This window comes from Phoca vitulina, unplaced genomic scaffold, assembly GCF_004348235.1.
Source record: "Phoca vitulina isolate PV1807 unplaced genomic scaffold, GSC_HSeal_1.0 scaffold11, whole genome shotgun sequence".
Taxonomy (NCBI): domain Eukaryota; kingdom Metazoa; phylum Chordata; class Mammalia; order Carnivora; family Phocidae; genus Phoca; species Phoca vitulina.
In genome coordinates this window covers 9,084,629-9,105,443 of record NW_022589714.1, presented here as the reverse complement: position 1 = coordinate 9,105,443, position 20,815 = coordinate 9,084,629, and the positions used below count along the sequence as shown (strand labels likewise).

The 20,815-nt window shown below is 37.1% G+C and overlaps 1 pseudogene across 1 annotated transcript; it reads right to left on the bottom strand.

Moving 5' to 3' along the window:
- Nucleotides 1-4,475: 4,475 nt before the first annotated feature.
- LOC116635833 lies at nucleotides 4,476-5,024 on the bottom strand (annotated as a pseudogene). Its single transcript, XR_004300217.1, has one exon. The product of XR_004300217.1 is annotated as an ATP synthase F(0) complex subunit C3, mitochondrial-like (transcript).
- Between the last annotated feature and the right edge of the window lie 15,791 nt (nucleotides 5,025-20,815).

Here is a 20,815-nt window from a genome sequence, read left to right as displayed (position 1 = left end):
AATAAAATCTTTAAAAATAAATAAATAAATAAATAAAATAAAATAAAATCACAAGAGGCTCTTTAAAATGCTAACTCCTAGGATTCATCTCCAGATGTTCTGATGTATCTGGTCTCAGGTGGGGATGAGAAATGTAGTGTCTAAAAGCCCCTAGGTGATTCTTTTGAGGATTAAATGAAATTACATATGTGAATACACTTTGCACAGAGCTCTCTAAAGGTTAGCTCTTATCAATGGGATTACTAAATCAATAGCCACTGAATTTCAAAGCAAAGGGGGAGAAATAGCACAGTTATGGATTCTGCTGGGGCACAAACTCAATTCAGAGTAAGTTATGTACTGAATCTTGAAGCCCAAGTTAGGTGATAAAGGGTGTCTTTAGCCCAGGAGAAGAAAGAGCATATGCAAAGGAAGAAAGGTGAGAAATAACATATTCTGTGCAGGATAAAAGTTTCATTTTCTGATTGATTCAACAGCTATTTATTGCATACTTAATTCATGCTTTCCACTGTCCTGTTCATTGGGGACATAAAGGGAACTCACAGACCAAGGCTGTCTTCCCCTCCAGGGTGCTTAAAAGGATAGGTTGGTCAAATTGAACTTTAAAGACACCTTTAGGAATAAGCAGGGGATAGGAATGGCTTCCTACAGTGAAATTCTCATTCATCAGCTAATCCTGAGTCAAAGAGATGGATGTTAGGAAGAAAGAACTGAAAAGTTCCAGTGTAATTAAGCCTCACAGTACTAAAGTGGGTGATGGAGTTTCACATATATCCTCTTCTTGGCACACTGCAAAGTACTCTTCAAATCTAAAACAGCATTATCATTATTATTATTATTATTATTATTAACTCTTCAAAATGAATGTTAATAAATTATTGAAGAAAAGCTTTTTTAAAATGCCTAGAAAATACCTATAGAATGCATCTAATATTTAAAATGGAAACATTTATTCAGATCTTTAGATGTGAAGTAACCAGTTCTCTCAGATTTTAGTAGTTGCCTCAAACTCTTTGTGGAAAGATACATAAATTCACAAACATATATACAGACTTACTGAGATTGCAACTATTCATAGATGCCCCCTCCCCCAGAATTTCCATTTTCCTAAGGAGATACATGTATGAATCAAGGTCAGCTGACTTGGTCAGCCCAAGGGAATCAAGGACTAGGGAACCCCTGGGTACTGAAGCTGTCAGTAAAACAATCAAGAGTTGATGGGGGAAGCTGGAGACTCAAGGAAGACCAACTGTGACACATAAATTAGTGCATTGGTTTGCAAATATTGTCCTAGGACTAGTTGCATTAGTATTATCTAGAAATTTGATAGAAATGCAGATTCTTAGACCCCACTCAGGAGATACTGAATCAGAAATGCTAAGGCTTAGATTCAGTAACCTGTGTTTTAACAACCTCTCTAGTTGATTTGATGTATGTTAAAACTTCAGAACCCGATTAGTGGTTCCCACTCCTGACTACTTATTGAATCTACTTAAGGACTGTATTAGTTTTCTAGGACTGCCATAACAAATACGACAGACTGAGTGGCTTAAACAACAAAAATTATTTTTTCACAGTTCTGGAGGTTCAGAGTCTGAGATCAAGAAGTCAGCAGTTTGTTTCTTCTGAAGTCTTTCTCTTTGGTTTGTAGATGGCCTTCTCCCTGTGTCTTCACATGGTCTTCTCTCCGTACATGTCTGTGTCCTAATTTCTTCTTCTTATAAGGATACCAGTCATATTATTTTCCAGCTCACCCTAATGACCTCATTTTAATTTAGTTGCCTATTTAAAGACCCTATCTCCAAATGCAGTCACATTTGAGGTACTGGGGGTTAGGTCTTCAACATATGAATTAAGGGGGGCATAATTTAGTCCATAACAAAGGCCTTTAAAAAAATTATCAGTGTCCCACATAAGACCAACTAAATCCAAGTTTTTAGGGGTGAGGACCAGACATAAATATTTCCTAAAAGTTCACTTGTGTTTCAAATATGTAGCCAGGACTGAAAGTCAGATGGCTGTAATAGGTGAAAAGCCAAACAAGTGGACACACATCAGGGGATCTGGTTATCAGTGGTCACATGTTGCACAGTCAGGCAGGCAGACCCTAGCAAGGAAGAATGTTACAAGATAGCAGGAACTCAACCATGGGAAGTCTGTTTTAGGGCAGCATGTCGAGCCAGGCCCTGAGGCAAGAGTGAACAGGTTAAGAATTCAATTGAGGGCCAGTTCATAAGAAAGCAATATCAGAATGGGTGCAAAAGATGAGAACTCAGCTGTGACCTACACAGCTGATGTGACTCTGGGAGCACAGGTTTGTGACCGGAGCTCCTGGCCAAGAAGTTATTCCCAGGTCTGGAGGATATAGCTGTAAGAACCCAAGAGATCGCAGTGAAGGAAGTCAGATGGAGTCTGAAGCTTCTATAAGACATCCTGACTTTCAGTATCTCCAAAGCATCCCTTTAGAGGGTTTATAGAAAGAAAAAACAAGACAAATGGCAACAACAACCAAACCACTGACCTGAAGATAAAATGTTTGCCTGGACTTCTTATGCTGTATGAAAAGCTATACAATTCTAGTGAGTTCCTGGACTTTATTTCATGTGGATGATGGAGTATCTCACAGAGTGGCTGATTAAGCTTCTAATCACTTTTGTGAAAGCTAATAATCTCTGCTTTGTTCTCCTTCACAGAGGGGAAGCCAGTCTTGTTCAAATTGTCATTATTAGCTCCATTTCCAACACCACAAAATTAAAGGACTGTTGCAAAGACATAAATGGCATCCAGGAAGAACATACAATCTCTTTGAAAGAGTTCACCTCCTCACCCTCATCCACCCACCTGGCCCAGAAATGGAAGAATTACAGGGAATCCAGCTGAGTAATAATGTTATTGATTCCCTGCTGATCGGATTTTTCTCAAGTTCAGCAACAGTCAAGTGTTTACAAGACTTCTTTTTTCAAAACAACTCAAAAGTCATTCCCAGCAGAGAAGCTAGAAACCATAAAATCAATAATACAGGAACTGCTACTAAGGATTTTCATCTACCCAGTGAGGAGGATATTTATTTATAGAAAAACTGGCCACTCCAGTTTAGTGTGGTAATAACATGGTACGGCTAGTTCAAAGAGTGGCATGGTTGAACACAGCCTTGTATTATGCCCACGGTAAATGGTCTCTATGAGGAAAAGCCTATAATTTAGAGAGATTTTCCATGAATGGTAAAGCCCAGGTCATTGTAACAGATACTTTTTACCAGCTCTATTTGTGGAGATAACATGTAAAAAGGAAGGAAAAGGGTTAGCTTCAGGAAACTTGGAAGGGGAAAGTGAGCCTCATTTGGTTTTACCTACATGAGAGCTATATGACACCCAACCTGAACCCCTGATGGTTGAAAACTTATTACAAAAATGTAGAATTTTTAAAAATGGAATATATATGTTTTACACCCTAAAGAACCATTTCCCCCACTGTCCTACTTATACTTTATCTCTCTTTACATGCTCCTTGAACTCTGGGGAAAACTATGTACTCTTTTCAATTGCATTTTCATAATAAGGTTTATCATTGGGTAGAAGTCAGGAAACACTGACTCAAAATGTCAGGCTATTTTCCAGGGAACTCCTTGGCATATGGTCTGTTGACCTTCTGTAATGCATCCCATCAGTCTTTGTAGTTGCTGCTGGAAAAGCAGAAGGTGCAAATTGTAGGTGTGGATTCTCAAAAGCCAGTTTCAGAAGATCCATGCAGCAATCTTGTAGACTTATTTTAAGAATAATCATCAAGGAAATAATTCTTTTAAAAATTAGGGAATAGTGGGTCTGAACTTTAATCTCTACATGCCTGTCTACCATTGTCATTTCCAGTTTCTCTCAGCTGTGATGAATTCCCAAGGATGACATTTGCACAGTGGTGTGCTAATAAAGATTTTAAACTGGCTTTCCAGGGAAAATAGCCCTGATTTGTATTTTTTGACAATTTCCATGGTATAAATATTCGCATGTGGCCCATTTAAAGCTACTGACATGAAGTCACAGAAAGCCAAGTGAGGACAAGAATACACAACTATGTAGTATTTCTAGAATACAGATACAGTTGAAGTTTAAAAAACCCTCAGAAGGGGAAACCTGGGTGGCTCAGTCATTAGGCGGGTGCCTTCGGCTCAGGTCATGATCCCAGGGTCCTGGGATAGAGCCCCGCATCGGGCTCCCTGCTCCACGGGAAGCCTGCTTCTCCCTCTCCTGCTCCTGCTGCTTGTGTTCCCTCTCTCACTGTGTCTCTCTCTGTCAAATAAATAAATAAAATCTTTAAAAAAAAAACAAAAACAAAGAAAACCCTCAGAAGTACACGTAATAATGAAATATAGTAAAATAATTAGGAATTGATGAGCTTTGACTATTGATGAACTTGTTTTTAATAGAATTTACATAAGTTTATGTAATTTAATTTTTTTTTTAAGTTTTCATCTTTAATGAAATGACCTTGGAAATAACGTACATTTCCATGACACCAATACTACATTTTTCGGAGTCACAGGAAGATACACAGAATTACATCCGTAATTAATATGAATGCCAACATTTCAAGCAGTAATTTCTGTTACATGGCAAACAAAATCAAGAAAGCAACCATCAAACAAAAGAGACCCATAGCTTCAGACAAGGCAAATCCTAGGATAGCATATGAGAACAGCTGCTGCTTCAGCGAAGGGTTTCTGGCATAACCAATGATAAGGCTGCCAAAGACTGTTCCAATACCAGCACCAGAACCAGCCACTCTCACTGTTGCAGCACCTGCACAAATAAATTTGGCAGCAGTATCAATGTCTCTGCTGATTGCACTGGTCTGAAACTCCCTTTGGATTAGCTGAGACACACCATTCTGGGCCCCATTAAATACTGTAGAGCCCTCTCCAGTCCTAGCCTCTGGTCGAGATAACACTGATGCAGAAATTGGTCTGTGGGCAACTCTGGATCCAGCTCGATCAGAGCTGGGGTGCAGGCGAGCTTGGCGCAGGCAAACATCTTACACTCTTTGGGGCAGGGCGGCTGGAGGACCTGGGTGACGTCCAACGTGGGCTCCACTCCCACTTCCCTTCTTCTCCGGAGGTGACGGCGGCAGCGACCGCGGCAGAGGTTGAAGGAGTGTGTAATTTAATTTTAATAATGACTGTGTTTATTATCTAGCTTACAAAATTCCAGCCAAATATAAAATTGGTTCTCATAAGGCAGTAGAAATTAGTACCAGCACACCATTGGTCCTACAGGAGGTGAAGCCTGGATTTATAAATTAAAGAAAAAGCCAGGTCCACAACATCAAGCAGTAGGTACTATGCAAAATCTGTGCTTGTGAGCAGAGATGAGACTAACCAAATTGTATGATAGGGTTGGGGAATAAACCCAGAACCAAATTTTTAGATTCCTGCCTCTAAGGCAGAGGTTACCCAACTAGTTATCTAGAGATATATTTTTGGGGGGAGTTCTGATGCCAATTGGCCAGCTTGTCCATTTTTCATGGAAGAACTGCCAGCTTTGGGCAAGATTGGTGAACTCCAATTTACCACTGTCCAAACCATTTTTTGTTGTCTCTTCCCCATGGCTTATTTCACTCATGTACATATCTCTGAAATTTGGAACACTTCAAAATCAACACTTCACTAAATACACCATCTGAAAAGGCATCTGCTTCATGGCCTTAAGTAACATCTGCATGCCAATGACTCCTGCATTTATATCTCCAGATTGGACTTCTCTCCTGAACTACAGACTCTCATATCTCACTGTCCACTCACCGTATCTACTTGGATGTTAATGGGCATCCCAAACCTAATGTGTTCAAAACTAAACTGCTCTTGCCACCGTCTTCATCAGCTCAGATTAATGGCTACTCCATTCTTTCAGCTTCTTGGCCAAAACTCATAGCCTCATCTTGACTCTTGTTTCTCTCTCTCCCACATCCTATTCATCAGTAAATCTATTCAGCTATACTTTCCAAATCCACCAGTAACTGCCTTTTTCTTTTTAATTACATCTGACACAGCTTCTATAATCTCTCCCCAAGTTATTGCAATAGTCTTCTACTTCTGTCCTCATCCACCTACAGCCCATTACCAGAGCAGCCAGTGTGAACCTTTTACAATATGATTGGAGTCATGTATTTTCTCTGCTGAGAAACTTCAGTGTCTTCCATTATACTTCGAGTAATTTAAGTCTTCAAGCCTTTGCTTCCTCTTTTCTCTATCTGGATGTTCCTTCCCAGATGTTCCTACAGCTCTTTTTCCTATCCTGTAGGCTTCCCAAATGTGATCTCCTGACCTCTCTATTGGAAATTGCAACCTCCATAAAAATTTCCCATTTTAACTTTTTTCTCCATCATCAGCTGAAAGATGATAAATTTTTCTTGTTTTCTCCCTGCTAAAATTTAACCTTCCTGATGGCAGAGATTTTTCTCTATTTTGCTCACTGCCAAATCCCCAGCACCTAGAAACAATGCCTATTATAGTAGGGACTCAGTAAATAACAGTTGAGGGAATGGATATCCTGCTTGTAGGCATAGAGATATTTCAACACAATTAGGGAGGAGTGGTAGGATGGGACTGAAGAAAAGGTAAAGAAAAAGGAGTTAAGGGAGGAGTAGGACAATAGGTCATTCCATTGGGCATCTGAACCTAACCTCTTCAGGTTTCCTGCTGAGAGTCAAAGGAGGTCATGGAATTCTAGAAAACTCTAACTCCCTTGGTGTAGAATAAGGGAGTATATAAAGACAGGCTGTGTGCTATCCTAGAAAGATTGTTACTTTTGAAGTCAAGTAAATGCTGTTGCTGCTCTTAACTGTTATTTTCTTGGTTATGTGACTTAATCCCTCTGAGCCTCTCCTAGTTCTCTTCTTTGAATTTTCCTCTCCCTTTTAAGCAGTTGGCTTCTCTGGCATCTTTTAACCCCTTGATCTCTTAAATACTATCTCCTGTACCCTCTCCAGCACCCTCTTCTCTAGCCTGATCAGACCACTCTTTTCATCTCCATGATCTTGCTCATGCTACTTCATCAGCCTGATGAAAACAGACAGTACAAACTCAGCCCCACTCTCTTTTCAGATCATATTGCCTTTGTGTTCCCATGGTCCTTTCTTTCTTTCTTTTTTTTTTTGAAAATTTTATTTTATTTTATTTTTATTAAGATTTTATTTATTTGACAGAGAGAGACACAGTGAGAGAGGGAACACAAGCAGGGGGAGTGGGAGAGGGAGAAGCAGGCTTCCCACAGAGTAGGGAGCCCGATGCAGGGCTCGATGCCAGGACCCTGGGATCATGACCTGAGCTGAAGGCAGACGCTTAACGACTGAGCCACCCAGGCGCCCCTCCCATGGTCCTTTCTTACCCATCTCTCTCATAACTTGAAGATGTCACTGAAAAGTGTGAGACTTAGAGCTGAGTTCATCCCGGGATCATTATTTCATAGCCATGTTGACTTGAATCAATCCCTTAAACTTTCTAAGCTTCAGTTTTCTCATGTAGGCATTAGTAGACATTAGAGATGGGCAGATAGAAAGACCAAGTGGTTCTGGTGACAGATTCCTAGGGTTGTATTGCAACCGTACTACTTGGGCCGAGTAAAGGAGCAAATGAATATCTCCAAGCCTCAGTGTCTTCTTCAAAAAAAGTGAATAATAGTACCCACCTCATAGGGTTGTTGTGAGGATTTGTTAAGGTATACAGCACCAGTACACTGTCTGATACATGGTAAGCACTCAGTCCAGGTTAATTATTACCGTTATTATTATGAGGCTGTTGTAAAGACTCGTGAACTATGTATGTGTGCTGGACATCTATTCGCCTCTCTAGATCTACCCCCCAACTTTCTGTATCCTACTTTATGCTGGCTCTAGGCCGAGTTCAAAGGCCTCTATCAGAGGCATCTTTGTTCTATGACTCCAGTCAGGCCAGTGGAGACATATGCCAGAGATGGGCTGCCTCTCTGGGAAGGCTCCACTTGTCATCTCTCTACTGAAGGCCACAGCTCCTGTCAGATGGCTCTCTCCACAGAGCTCTGTATTCTCTCTCTGAGAAATGGTAACTACTCTCTCCTTTTGATAATGACTTCCTGCTATTATGAGCGCTGGGGTACCACACTATCTTGGTTCTCCTTTAACCTGTCTGCTTCCTTGTTTGTAAATAGTCCCTTTGTTAAACTCTGCACCATTTGATTATGTGAACTGCTTCCTGCCTGAAACCCAGTTGATATAGTGTACATCCAAGTAATTTGTGAAGTTATAGAGTACATGCTGTTAGCCTTCATATTTATTTTTCTCTGCATCCCGAGCAACTAGCAGTGTTAAGCACTTGCAAGGATAATTTTTTAAAAATCCATTGTTCCAGATTAAAAAAAAAATCTGTCTACAAAACATCTCCTAGATATCCTTTAGGAACCTCCACCTCAACATGTCTATTATTGACTCATCATCTGCCACCTCATCAACCTGTTCTCCTTTTGTATTCCTAAACACTATTGTTAAGATATCACCACCATTCTGACTACCCATGTGAAAACCTCAAGTCATGTCAGCCTCTCTTTAGGACCTCATGTCCAATATATATAAGGGGAAGGCAAATATCAAGAAAGCTGGATAGAGAAAGTAGCATTGATCTGGGTACCATTTACTCCTTCTTCACAGCTACTTCCTCTGTTACACTTCCCAACACCCTCCGTAGCTCTGGTCACAAATTGCTATCATCTGATAAATATCTTACAACTCTGTTTTATCCCCACAGACAATAAAGGGTAAAAATATCCCCACTAGATGGTAAAGATTTTTGAGGGTATAAGTGTGTCTTATTCATTGTTTATTCTGAACACAATTCTGAGCCCCTGGCACATAGTAGATATTCAACAAATGAATAAATGAGATGTAGAAAGAATTAACTTTTTATGAAAAAAAAATGACACTTCTTATTAGGTGTTCTTGACTGAACCTTTTGTAAGAAGTTTAACATTTCTCATCAGCACCAATGGACAAAAACTATTACCAGGTGCTAAGTGCCTTTGCAAAGTGAACACCTTAGAGCCATTGGAGAACTGGGGATGTCTATGTTGCTCCATAAGACTTGGTCTCTATGACTTCCCTCCAGCACCCTCATTCTCTGGCCTCTTTCTCTAAGCTTCCAGGTTAAAGTCCTTTTGCTATTGTCATTTGTTTGCTTGAACCATAGTTGTTTCCAGCTGTTAGCTGTAGTGCAGTAACCATTTAAAGGCCTATCACACTTCCTCCTAGAGGTAGTTGATGCTAATGAGGCGTGAAAGAATCCATTGGAATAACTGGTAGACAAGTTTCAGTTTCTTTTCCTGGAAAATAAAACCCTCAAATTTGATCATGTGTGAAAGTAAACCATTTCAATGAAAGGAACTGATTTTAAAAAATCATCTTTTGTCATTAAACTATCTGAACAGAGAGGGTGGTTGGGCCAAGACAATGTAATTGAGATTCATGTTTATTATTCCTTTGGTCCTGCCCTAATGGGTTCATGAGAATTGACTATAATGAACAAACAATGGTTCTGATGAATGAGTTTATTGGTTAATTCATAAAACATATGGCAGGCTTCCTCTGCCAGAAGTATTTGGGCAAAGGAAAAGCAAATGAAAATCAAGAATAAATAAATGATATGACATAAAAACAATGTTTTGAAGCAGACCAGAAAGGTCAACTAATTAGGGTTTTATTGATCTAGAAAAAAGGAAATCCCAGGTTGATTCTAAGCACATTTGCGTAAAGCTCAGCTTAAATTGGATATAAAGACTATTTCATTAAAACCCAATGGATGCTGCCCCAATTCTCACATTCCTCTCTATGTTATCACAGTTTTGCTCTATAAAATTCATGCTGCAAAATTAATGAATGCTATACACAAGGAGCAGTTACCATCCTCATATTAGTCTGGATAGGTATACCTATGCTGTTCTATTTAAAAAAAAAAACAAACTCAAAAACACAGTGGATTAACAACAAAAATTTATTGCTGTCTCATACAAAATGTACTGCTAGTCTAGGAATTCTTTGATTTTGTTTTACTTCCATTTTAATACGTACTTTCAAGATGATTGATCACTTTTTCAGAGAAGAGGGTGCTAAAGGGTCTCCTACCAACAATTAAATACTCTGGCCAGAATATGTCACATAATACCTGATGTCAAAGACTCAGAACCATTACCATAATACAGAAGTCCCATATAACTGCAATGAGTACTGCCTCAATTCCCTCCAAGTGCAGACCATAGTCAAGACTCTTCTTGGCTTATGCCTTTTTCTGCCTTAGAGGATGTTACCTCTTTGCCAGATTATAGTATGAGGGGCCTCAATTTGACTTCTGACTGCACCATTTCCAAGATGAGTAAGCCTGGACAAATTATTGAACTTCTCCAAGTCTCATTTTTCTCATTTGTTAATGGGAATAATAGTATCTGTTATATAGGATTGTGAGATTAAAAGGAATGATATATGAAAAGTGGTTAGCACTGAATAAGAATGAATTAATGCTAGGTATTTACCCCAAAGATACAAAAGTAGTGATCTGAAGGGGCACCTGCACCCCAGTGTTTATAGCAGCAGCGTCCACAATAATCAAACTATGGAAAGAGCCCAGATGTCCATCAACAGAAGAATGGATAAAGAAGATGTGGAATATATATACAATGGAATACTACTCAGCTATCAAAAAAATGAAATCTTGCCATTTGCAACAACATGGATCGAATTAGAGGGTGTTATGCTAAGTGAAATAAGTCAATCAGAGAAAGACAATTATTATATGATCTCACTAATATGTGGAATTTAAGAATCAAAACAGAGGATCATAGGGGAAGAGAGGAAAAAAATAAAACAAGACAAAATCAGAGAGGGAGACAAACCATAAGAGACTCTTAATCATAGGAAACAAACTGAGGGTTGCTGGAGGGGAGGAGGATGAAGGGGTAGAGTAACTAGGTGATGGACATTAAGGAGGGCACATGAAGTAATGAGCACTGGGTATTGTATAAGACTGATGAATCACTGAACTCTACCTCTGAAACTAATAATACATTATATATTAATTAATTGAGTTTAAATTTAAAAAAATAATATGGTAAAAAAGAAAAGAACTGAATAAATGCTTGGCCATCCCAGAAAAGGCAATCAGACCCAAATATGCACTTGCTACCCATGTCATCATACCTTTCCCATCCATTGAGAAATGCCTCTGAGAGAAAGAAATTAAGCAGCACTGGCCAGAAAAGACTGAACTAGGGGACACACAAATGTTTGGATCTAAAATCTTAGTGTAGACCATGAAGTGTCTGTGTTACTAGAATGAGAGTTGTCTCTGATCCCTGTAAATGCTATACTATAAATGAACTTCAGTGAGAGCTTTGCAAGTTCTTTGAAAGTGATGGTGATAGACAAGAGGCAACCTAATTCTCTGGAACCAATTCAAAGCTGATTTAAGTTTACTTTGAAATATAAACAATGGTCTATATTAGCCTTGTAGATAAAGCCTACACAAGACTTTACTCAAAAGTACACTTTGCTTTTTAAACTTGCTTTCAGGAAGAGGTATAGATGTAACTCTATTTAAACAAAGCCTATCATATGAAAAATTTGAATATATGTAAAATAATTGCAGGTAAAATTCCTTACTCTACAACAAGATTCAGGATAGAATCTAAATATCAATATTTGCCTGCACTTTAAAGTGTTTTGATTTGCCAGCAAAATATTCAGACTACAGCTCTAACTGTATAGGTGTCTGTGAAGGCTGTGGATCATGACTAGGAGACATCATTTCCCTTTTTCCTTTCTGCAGCTTTCCAAAAGAATCATGTCAGTATCCAAGTAAGCATAATCATAGGAATTTAAATTATGATTTCCAACCCCCAGAGAAAAAGATTATTTCTGGAATGACTATATTATATTATTGAAAATGTCTGGTTTTCAACAACAACAAAAAATGTGAGGCATGCAAAGAAATGAGTATGGCCCATACTTGGGGGAAAAAAAAAAAAAACAGTCTCTAGAAGCTGTTCTTAAGGAAGCCCTGATGTCAGACTTTCTAGACAAAGACTTTAAAATCAGTTAATTTAGATATGTTGAAAGTACTAAAGGAAACCATGTCGGAAGAACTAAAGGAAAGTTTGAGAACAAAATCACCAAATATGTCAATAAAGACATAGAAAGTATAAAAAGACCCTCAGAAAGTCTGGAGTGGAAAAGTACAGTAACTGAAATGAAAAATTCTGTAGAAATGTTCAACAGCAGATCTGAACTGACAAAATAGAGAAGCAGTGAATTTGAAAATAGGTCAACTAAGTTTACTCAGCCAATGGAACAGAAAGAAAAGAGAACACATAAAAGTAAACAGAGCATCAGAGAATTGGTGGAACACCATCAACTGTATCAACATAGGTATAATGGTAATCTCAGAAGAAGAGAAAAGAAACAAGGAAGCAGAACATTTGGAGAAATAATAGCTGAAAATTTCCCAAATTTGATTTAAAAAAAAATTAATCTTCACATCCAAGAGACTGAATGAATTACAAGTAAGATAAACCAACGAGATCCACACCAAGATAAATCATAATAGAACTATTGAAAGTCAAAGACAAAGGAAAAATCTTGAAAGCAACGACAAGAAACTCATTACATACATACAAGGGACCCCCAATAAGTTAACAGTTGATTTCTCATCAGAAACTATAGGTGCCAGAAGATAGCAGAATAATCTATTTAAAGTGCCATAAGAAAAAGATTGTCCACCAAGAAAAAAGATCCTTCAAAAATGAAGGAGAAATTAAGACATTCCCACATACACAAAACCACAGAATACTGCTAGCAGATATGCCCTACAAGAAATATCACTAGGAATAAGTGTATATGCTAAAAAAAGTTAGATGATCTAGATAAACGTTCTCAGAAAGACACAAACTATCAAAATTGAACAAGGAGAAATAGAATATATGAATAGACCTATAGCAAGTAAAGAGATTGAATTAGCTGTCAAAAAATTTCCCATGAAGAAAATCATAGGACTAGATAGCTTCACTGGTGAATTCTACCAAATGTTTAAAGAACATCAATCCTCCATAAACTCTTCCCCCAAAATTACAGAAAACACTTCAGAATTCATCTTACGAAGTCTAGATAACACTGATACCAAAACTAGCCAAAACTAGATGTCACAAGAACGGAAAAGTATAGATAAATACCTTTTATGAATATAGAGACACAAAGTCCTCAAAAAACAAACAAAACCTAGCACACTGAATTCAGTAACATATAACAAGGATTATACACCATGATGACATAGAATCTATTTCAGGAATGCAAGTTTGGTTTAGCATGCAAAGATTACTCAATGTAACATATAGGAGTCTGGCTCCAGGCTAAAATTCTATGTCTGATCTTTCAGACCTGACCAAAAGCAATTACAAAGCTTTCCCTGACAGGCCTCTTAGGAAAAGCTACCCAACCAACACACACACACCAAACTTAGTGCATAGCCATTGTATCATAGTCTTTGGGTGGGAGTTGCACTAAAGGACTCAGGCACCCCTGGCCATCCTTGCTCTTCTGAATATGTGATTTTTTAGCTCAGGGCTTTCATTCAGAGGCCTCCTTATTGGAGGAACTTCAGCCAAGGCCTCTCAGGTCTCTCAGGTGCCTCTGCCAAGCCCACTTTGGTTGGGGGGGAGTTGAAGATACTTTTCTCAATTCTGACTCAATATTAAGTATTTTTACACTCATAGCCCTTCTCCCTCTCCCTCCCCTGTACCTCTGGGTCCATCAAACATCAGGACCTTTTTGTTTGGGGCTTCCTCAGCAGTGAGATGATCCACCTGTCTGCATTAATATATCTGACCTCCTGGCACCATTTCATGGGGAAACTAGAACACCGGGGGAGCTAGTACTTTCTCTTGTTCAGTTTCTTGCTTACACTAAATGAAAGCTTGACTGTCACCTTCATTTTGGTTTGTTGTTTTAATTGACCACCTAGAACCTAGACACCTGCCAGCTCAGCTCTCTCCAACTCAGCTCTTGGCAATATGCCATATTAATATAATAAAGGACAAAACTACATCATCTCAATAGATGCAAAAAAAAAAAGCATTTGACAAAATATAACAGCATTTTATTATAAAAACACACAATAAGAGTAGAAGGGAATTTCTCAACCTGATAAAAGACATCTATGAAAACTCACTGCTAACATTATACTTAATGGTAAAAGACAGAAAGCTTTCCTCTTAATATCAGGAACAAGACAAGGTTATTTACTCTCATCACTTGTATTCAACATTATACCTCACGTTTTAGTCAGGGCAATTAGGCACGAAAAAGAAACAAAAGGCATTCAGACTGTAAACAAAGAAGTAACACTATTTCCATTTCCAGATGGTATGATCTTATATATAGAAAATTCGAAGGAAGCCACCAAAAACTATTAAAGCTAATAAATGAATTCAGCAAGGTTGTAATATATAAGATTAATATACAAAAATCAACTGTATTTCTGCACACTACTAGTGAATGGTCTGAAAATGAAATTAGAAAAATATTTGCATATTTACAATAGTATCAAAATAATAAAATAGTAATAAATTTAACAAAAGAAATGTAAAACTTGTACACTGAAAAGTGTAAAACATTGTTGAAAGAAATTTAAAAAGATAAATAAGCAGAAATACATCCCATATTCATGGATTAGAAGACTTGATTAAAGTGGAAATACTCTCTAAATTGATACACAAGTTCAACTCCCATCAAAATCCCAGCTTCCTTTTTTGAAGGAATTGACAAGCTGATCCTAAAATTCATATGGAAATTCAAAGGTCTGAGGAAAGCCAAAACCACCATGGGGGAAAAAAGGGGATTAAGTTGGAGAATTCATTCTTTCTAATTTCAAAACTTACTATAAAACTACAGTAACCAACACAGTGTGGACATGTAGATCAATGGAATAGAATTGAAGTCTAAAAAGGTATTTCTTTATAGTTAACTAGTTTTTCACAAGGGTGCAAAGACAATTGAATAGAGGAAAGAATAATCTTTTCAACAGATTGTGTTGAGACAATTGAATATCCATATGCAAAATAATGCGGTTAGATCCCTACCTCACACTAAATAAAAATTAATTTAAAACTTTAAGATCTAAAACTATGAAACTCTTACAAGAAACCATAGGCATAAGTCTTTGATCTTAGATTAGGCAATGGTTTCTTAGATATAATTCCAAAAGCACAAGCTACAACAATAAAAAAATGGATAAATTGATTTTATCAAAATTAAAAACTACTGTACTTAAAAGGACACCTTTGAGAAAGTGAAAAGACAATCCACAGAATGAAAGAAAACATTTGCAAATCTCCTATCTGATAAGGGACTTGTATTTAGAATATATAAAGAACTCTTACAACTCAAGAACAAAAAGACAAATCAATTTAAAAAATGAGCAAAGGATCTGAATAGAAATTTCTCAAAATAGGGGCACCTGGGTGACTCAGACAGTTAAGCATCTGCCTTCAGCTCAGGTCATGATCCGCAGGTCCTGGGATTGAGCCCTGCATGGGGCTCCCTGCTCAGCGGGGAGCTTGCTTCTCCCTCTCCTTCTGCCGCTCACCCTGCTTTGCTCTCTTGCTCTCTCTCTGTCAAATAAATAAATAAATCTTTTAAAAAAAAGAAATTTCTCAAAATAATACATGCAAATGGCCAATAAGCACATGAAAAGATGCTTAATATCATTAGCCATTTAGGGAAATCCAAATCAAAACCACAATGTATACACATCCAAAAGGATGGGTAGAATTAAAAAGATAGGCAAATATTAAGCACTGGCAAAGATGTAGAAAAATTGGAAACCTCAAATATTGCTGATACAAATGTAAAATTATGTAGCCATTACAGTTTAGCAGTCACTCTAAAAATTAAACATAGAGTTACCATATGATCTAGCAATTCCATTCCTCAGTATATGCCCAAGAGAATTGGAAACATATATCCATATACACGAATGTCATAACAGCATTATTTTTTTTTAAGATTTTATTTATTTATTAGAGAGAGAGAGTGCACATGAGCAGGGGCAGAAGGAGAGGGAGAAGCAGGCTCCCAGCTGAGCAGGGAGCCTGACTCTGGGCTTGATCCTAGGACCCTGAGATCATGACCTGAGCTGAAGGCAGTTGCTTAACCAATTGAGCCAGCCAGGTGCCCCATAACAGCATTATTTGTAATAGCCAATAAGTAGAAACAACCCAAATTCCCATGAATTGATGAATGGGAAAACAAAATGTGGTATAGTCATACAATGGAATATTATTCAGCCATATAAAAGGAAGTACTGATGCATGATACAATGTAGATGAAGCTTGAAAACATTATGCTAAGTCAAAGAAAAGAGACAAAAAAGACAAGATATTGTATGATTCCACTTACATGAAATTTCCAGAATAGGCAATTCCATAAAGACAGAAAATTGCTTAGTGGTTGCCAGGGGCTAGGAGCAGGGAGGAATATGGAATGAGTGCTAATGGGTACTCCATGTTTTGGAGTTAGGTGATGATTGCACAACCTTGTGAATATACTAAAATACACTGAATTTTACACTTTAAAAGTATGAATTTTATGGTATGATTTGTGAATTTTTTAAAAACCTATAGGAAGATCTGGAAAGAAAATTAAAACTATCAAATAACTTTATGACCTGGAAACAAGCACCACTCCACTAACATTCTTGAATATTCAATTTTAGTCTCTTTCTTATATACATATTTTAATTAGGTGTGTGTGTGTATGTATTTATATATTTATATATATAAATTTTCCCCCATGGTATTGTGAGGTTATTTTTTTAAGGACAAATTTTAAGACATATTCTAAAGAATCCTTTTTTCTGAAAAAGTTGGCTAATCTTGTGCCAATATTTCAGTTTAAGCTCATTTGCTGCTTGGGTATAAAATGCTTTCTAGGGGAAGGTCTTCACCTTGAATATGATTTTGAAGAGTGATGAAATTGAGTGTTGAGATTTACTAAGTACCAAGATGTAACAGGAACATTGTTCAATATGGATTTTTATAAAACTTCTTCTTTCTCCCTCAACATTACTTCCTTTTATAAATATCCCTCTTTTTGAGCACAGGTCTATAGTCAAAGGCTATATGCTAGCTAATGATTAACTGACTGCCCTGATTATTTGCCAAGCTAATGTTGTACAGGAATACTGCATGTTGAATGATAAAAACCTTGGTTACCACACATTAACTCTGGTACAATATGTATTCTAAATGTTCCCCATTTGAACAAGAAAGTTCAGTACATTTTAAGTGGGTTTGTTTTTTTTTTTTTTCTGTTTGTGTTTCACTCAGATACAGCACACCAGGCTTTTCTAAGTGTACAAACAGCTCCACTGTCCTAATTTAGTAATAAAAATTAGGAATAGATTAAGACACCAAATTAAAATACAGAAGTATTGTGATCTTTCCTGGACACTTACATGATATAAAAGATTTTTGAAGAAAGCAATGGTTCTTGTAAAATAGATCCTATCTATAATATTGTAGAAATATTGCAGAATATGGTTTAAGTTAAACATATGGTCTAGATGATAGCCATTAAAAAGCATTTGTATAGTGCTTTGTTTTCTAGGCCCTTGACAGTATTAAACTGGTTATCAGTTAAGCATAATGCCCATTTTTTAGAAAAGGCAATTGAAATGCTGGTGGTTAAATTTGCTCAAACCCACCCAGTGACTCAATGGCAGTTTGAAAGTCTTGGTTCTTTAATTCTCAGGCCTGGTTCTAATGCAGCTGGGTCACAAGACCTTTATAATAGAACTCATAAAAACACATTTTATATGAGGCAACTAGTTAGAAAAAAATATGACCTTTCAAATTATATCACCATTTTCCACATAAAAGCCTCAGCCAGCCTCTTAATTCATGCAACCTTTGGAAGCTGTAAAATCACTCCCCAGGGAGAGTTGATGTAGATTTGATTGGGTGACTGTTCCTTTAGACTCAGAGTGGGTAGGAACCAGCCACCCACCGCACATCCCGGGAAATACTGAAATCCACTCAACACAGGGAGAAATTTTGCTGCCTGAGGGAGACTTGTTTGAGCCCTGAAATGGGCTTCCTAAAGACAGAGTTATTTATGCTGGCTAAAGGTTTAATCTTTATCTCTTGATTGCAAACCAAAGGAAACCTTTAGACTTGCCAAATGCCTAGAGAGGAATATTTCATAAATGTTAACAAATACGGGACCCTGTAAATGGAAATGCTAAGAGTATTTATGCATAAAAATTGAAATCATCATAAAAGGAAATGCTCTCTTTTGGAAAATTAGTATATTTAATGGAATTTCTATTTTTTAGGCAATATTATCCTCATTTTATTTTTTTAATTTTTTATTAGCTTTTTTCATCATGATAGGTATACTCTTTAATCCCTGTCACCTATTTCACTCATTGCCCCCCACCCACCTTCTCTGATAACCATCAGTTTGTTCTCTGTAGTTAAGAGTCTGTTTCTTGGTTTGTCTCTCTTTTTTATTTCCTTTGCTAGTTTGTTTTGTTTCTTAAATTCCACATATGAGTGAGATCATATGAGATTTGTCTTTCTCTGACTGACTTATTTTGCTTAGTATTACGTTCTCTAGCTCTATCTGTGTTGCTGTAAACGGCAAGATTTCATTCTTTTTTATGCCTGGATTATGTTCCATTGTATATGTATACTACCTCTTCTTTATCCATTCATCTATCAGTGGACACTTGGGCTGCTTCCATACGTTGGCTATTGTAAATAATGTTGCAGTAAGCAGGGGTGCATGTATCTCTTTGAATTAGTGTTTTTGTATTTTGGGGGTAAATACCCAGTAGTGCAATTACTGGAACATAGGATAGTTCTATTTTTAATTTTTTGAGGAATCTCCATACTGTTTTCCACATTGACTGTACCATTCGCATTCCTACCAACAGTACAAGAGGGTTCCTTTTTTACCACATCATTGCCATACCAAAACTAAAGCTGGAATTTCTTTTAATAGTATGGTTTTACTTTAGAACTTGGTGAATGGCTGGTTAAACAAAGGAAAAAACAGAGGGCTTGGAAATTTTCTATTTCAATATCTTAAAAAATTATCCTGTTTTTAATATAAAGTCTTCTTTATACTATAGTTATCTTACAGGAAATACTAAAAAGTTGAATGAATGGAAAAAATACAACTAAAATTTTTTGAATTTATATTTAGTACTTTTTTCAACATAGAGATTTACGTATACAGGTTGGATCTTATTTTGTATATATCCTTAAATCTACTTTTGATCATAGAACCTTAAAATACAGTGTTCCCCCCATGTAATTACAAATTCAATGAGACCATCATTTTAAACTGCTGTTTAATATTCCAACATGTAAATGTACCATAAGTTATTGAAATATTCCTTTATTGATGAACATTTAGATAATTTTCAACTTTTTGTATTGTAAATAACAATCCAGTGAACATCTTTGTGAATAAAAGCTTTTCATGCATTTCACCTTCTGTTTGGAATTGATAAACAGTTAATATGTTAAATCACCTTCATCATTGAAGATGAAAATCACCAACAGCCTTTCTTTTTTCTCCAGGTATTTTATAGTCTTCTTTTTGCATTTGTAATCATTGAATTTGGACTTCAAGCCAAGGAATTGGGTTCACTACTGCATTTTTACTTGCATACCACTGATACTCCATAGATTTCTTGCATGATAATTCCTCTGCCTTGAATAACACCACAAATCCGTTTAAGCTAAAAAATGAACTTTGAACAAGAGATAACTAGAGAAATTATCTAAGAAAGAGGCAGAATAAGTGATACTCTTGGCTCTGGTGATTTTTCAAGTAGCTTTGAAAATCATTTTATCTTATGTTTTATTGCCATAAAGCTTGAACCCTAGTAGGGCCTGAAGGGACAATTTTTCAAATACAAGTTTTCTTGTATAGCTTCCCCCTAGAAATGCCTAGAGTTCTCTAAACTACATTTGAAAACTCACTGGTTTGGGACATGTAACATACCACATGGACTTTCATAACTGGGTGAACAAACAGTGCTTTTCTGTTTCAGGGAAATTTTTAAATACAAAGTGAGGCTTGCCATCCTCAGAGGCAATACTGGCATCCTGAGACAATTTTGGCCATCAGATTCCGGAGTGTTTGGCCTACAGCTGTGGCCAAAATGGATAATTGTGCCTAGTTAAATTTAGTTCTCTCTGACATCACACATCACAGAGGAAAGCAGCACCACACATTTTTCTTCAAAGAGGGTGGAGAATTCGTATAGATGATTCAGAATCAAGGAATGAAAATGACAACAGACATTCAGATGCAACACTGAAAACAAAAATCTCTCCAAGTTGGTTGGCTACAGACACATTAGCAAATTCCCAAGTAGAACCAAGAGATACGACTCCTGTGGTTAGTGGCAAGGAGTCATTTGCAGCACCATCAGAAAGTAAGGGGGAGGCAACAGAGCAAGGCCCTGTTATGTCTGTGTACTAAGCTCAGGAGGCCTCACCAGCTATCATGTAGTCTTTTTATGGAAACTAGATAAACAACATGCGTCATTGTGGCTATTTCACTCTGTCAGTGAAGTAGAAGGAAGAGCTCTATGAACTGTAGATATCTGCAGTATATAGGTCTCTCCAAGAAATTATTATACAAAAGAAAGAGATTGAAATGTATTCTGCCAAAGACTGGAATTTTTAAAAACCAAATCAAACAGAAAAATATTTCAACTGTTCCCAGAGGCATCCATGTG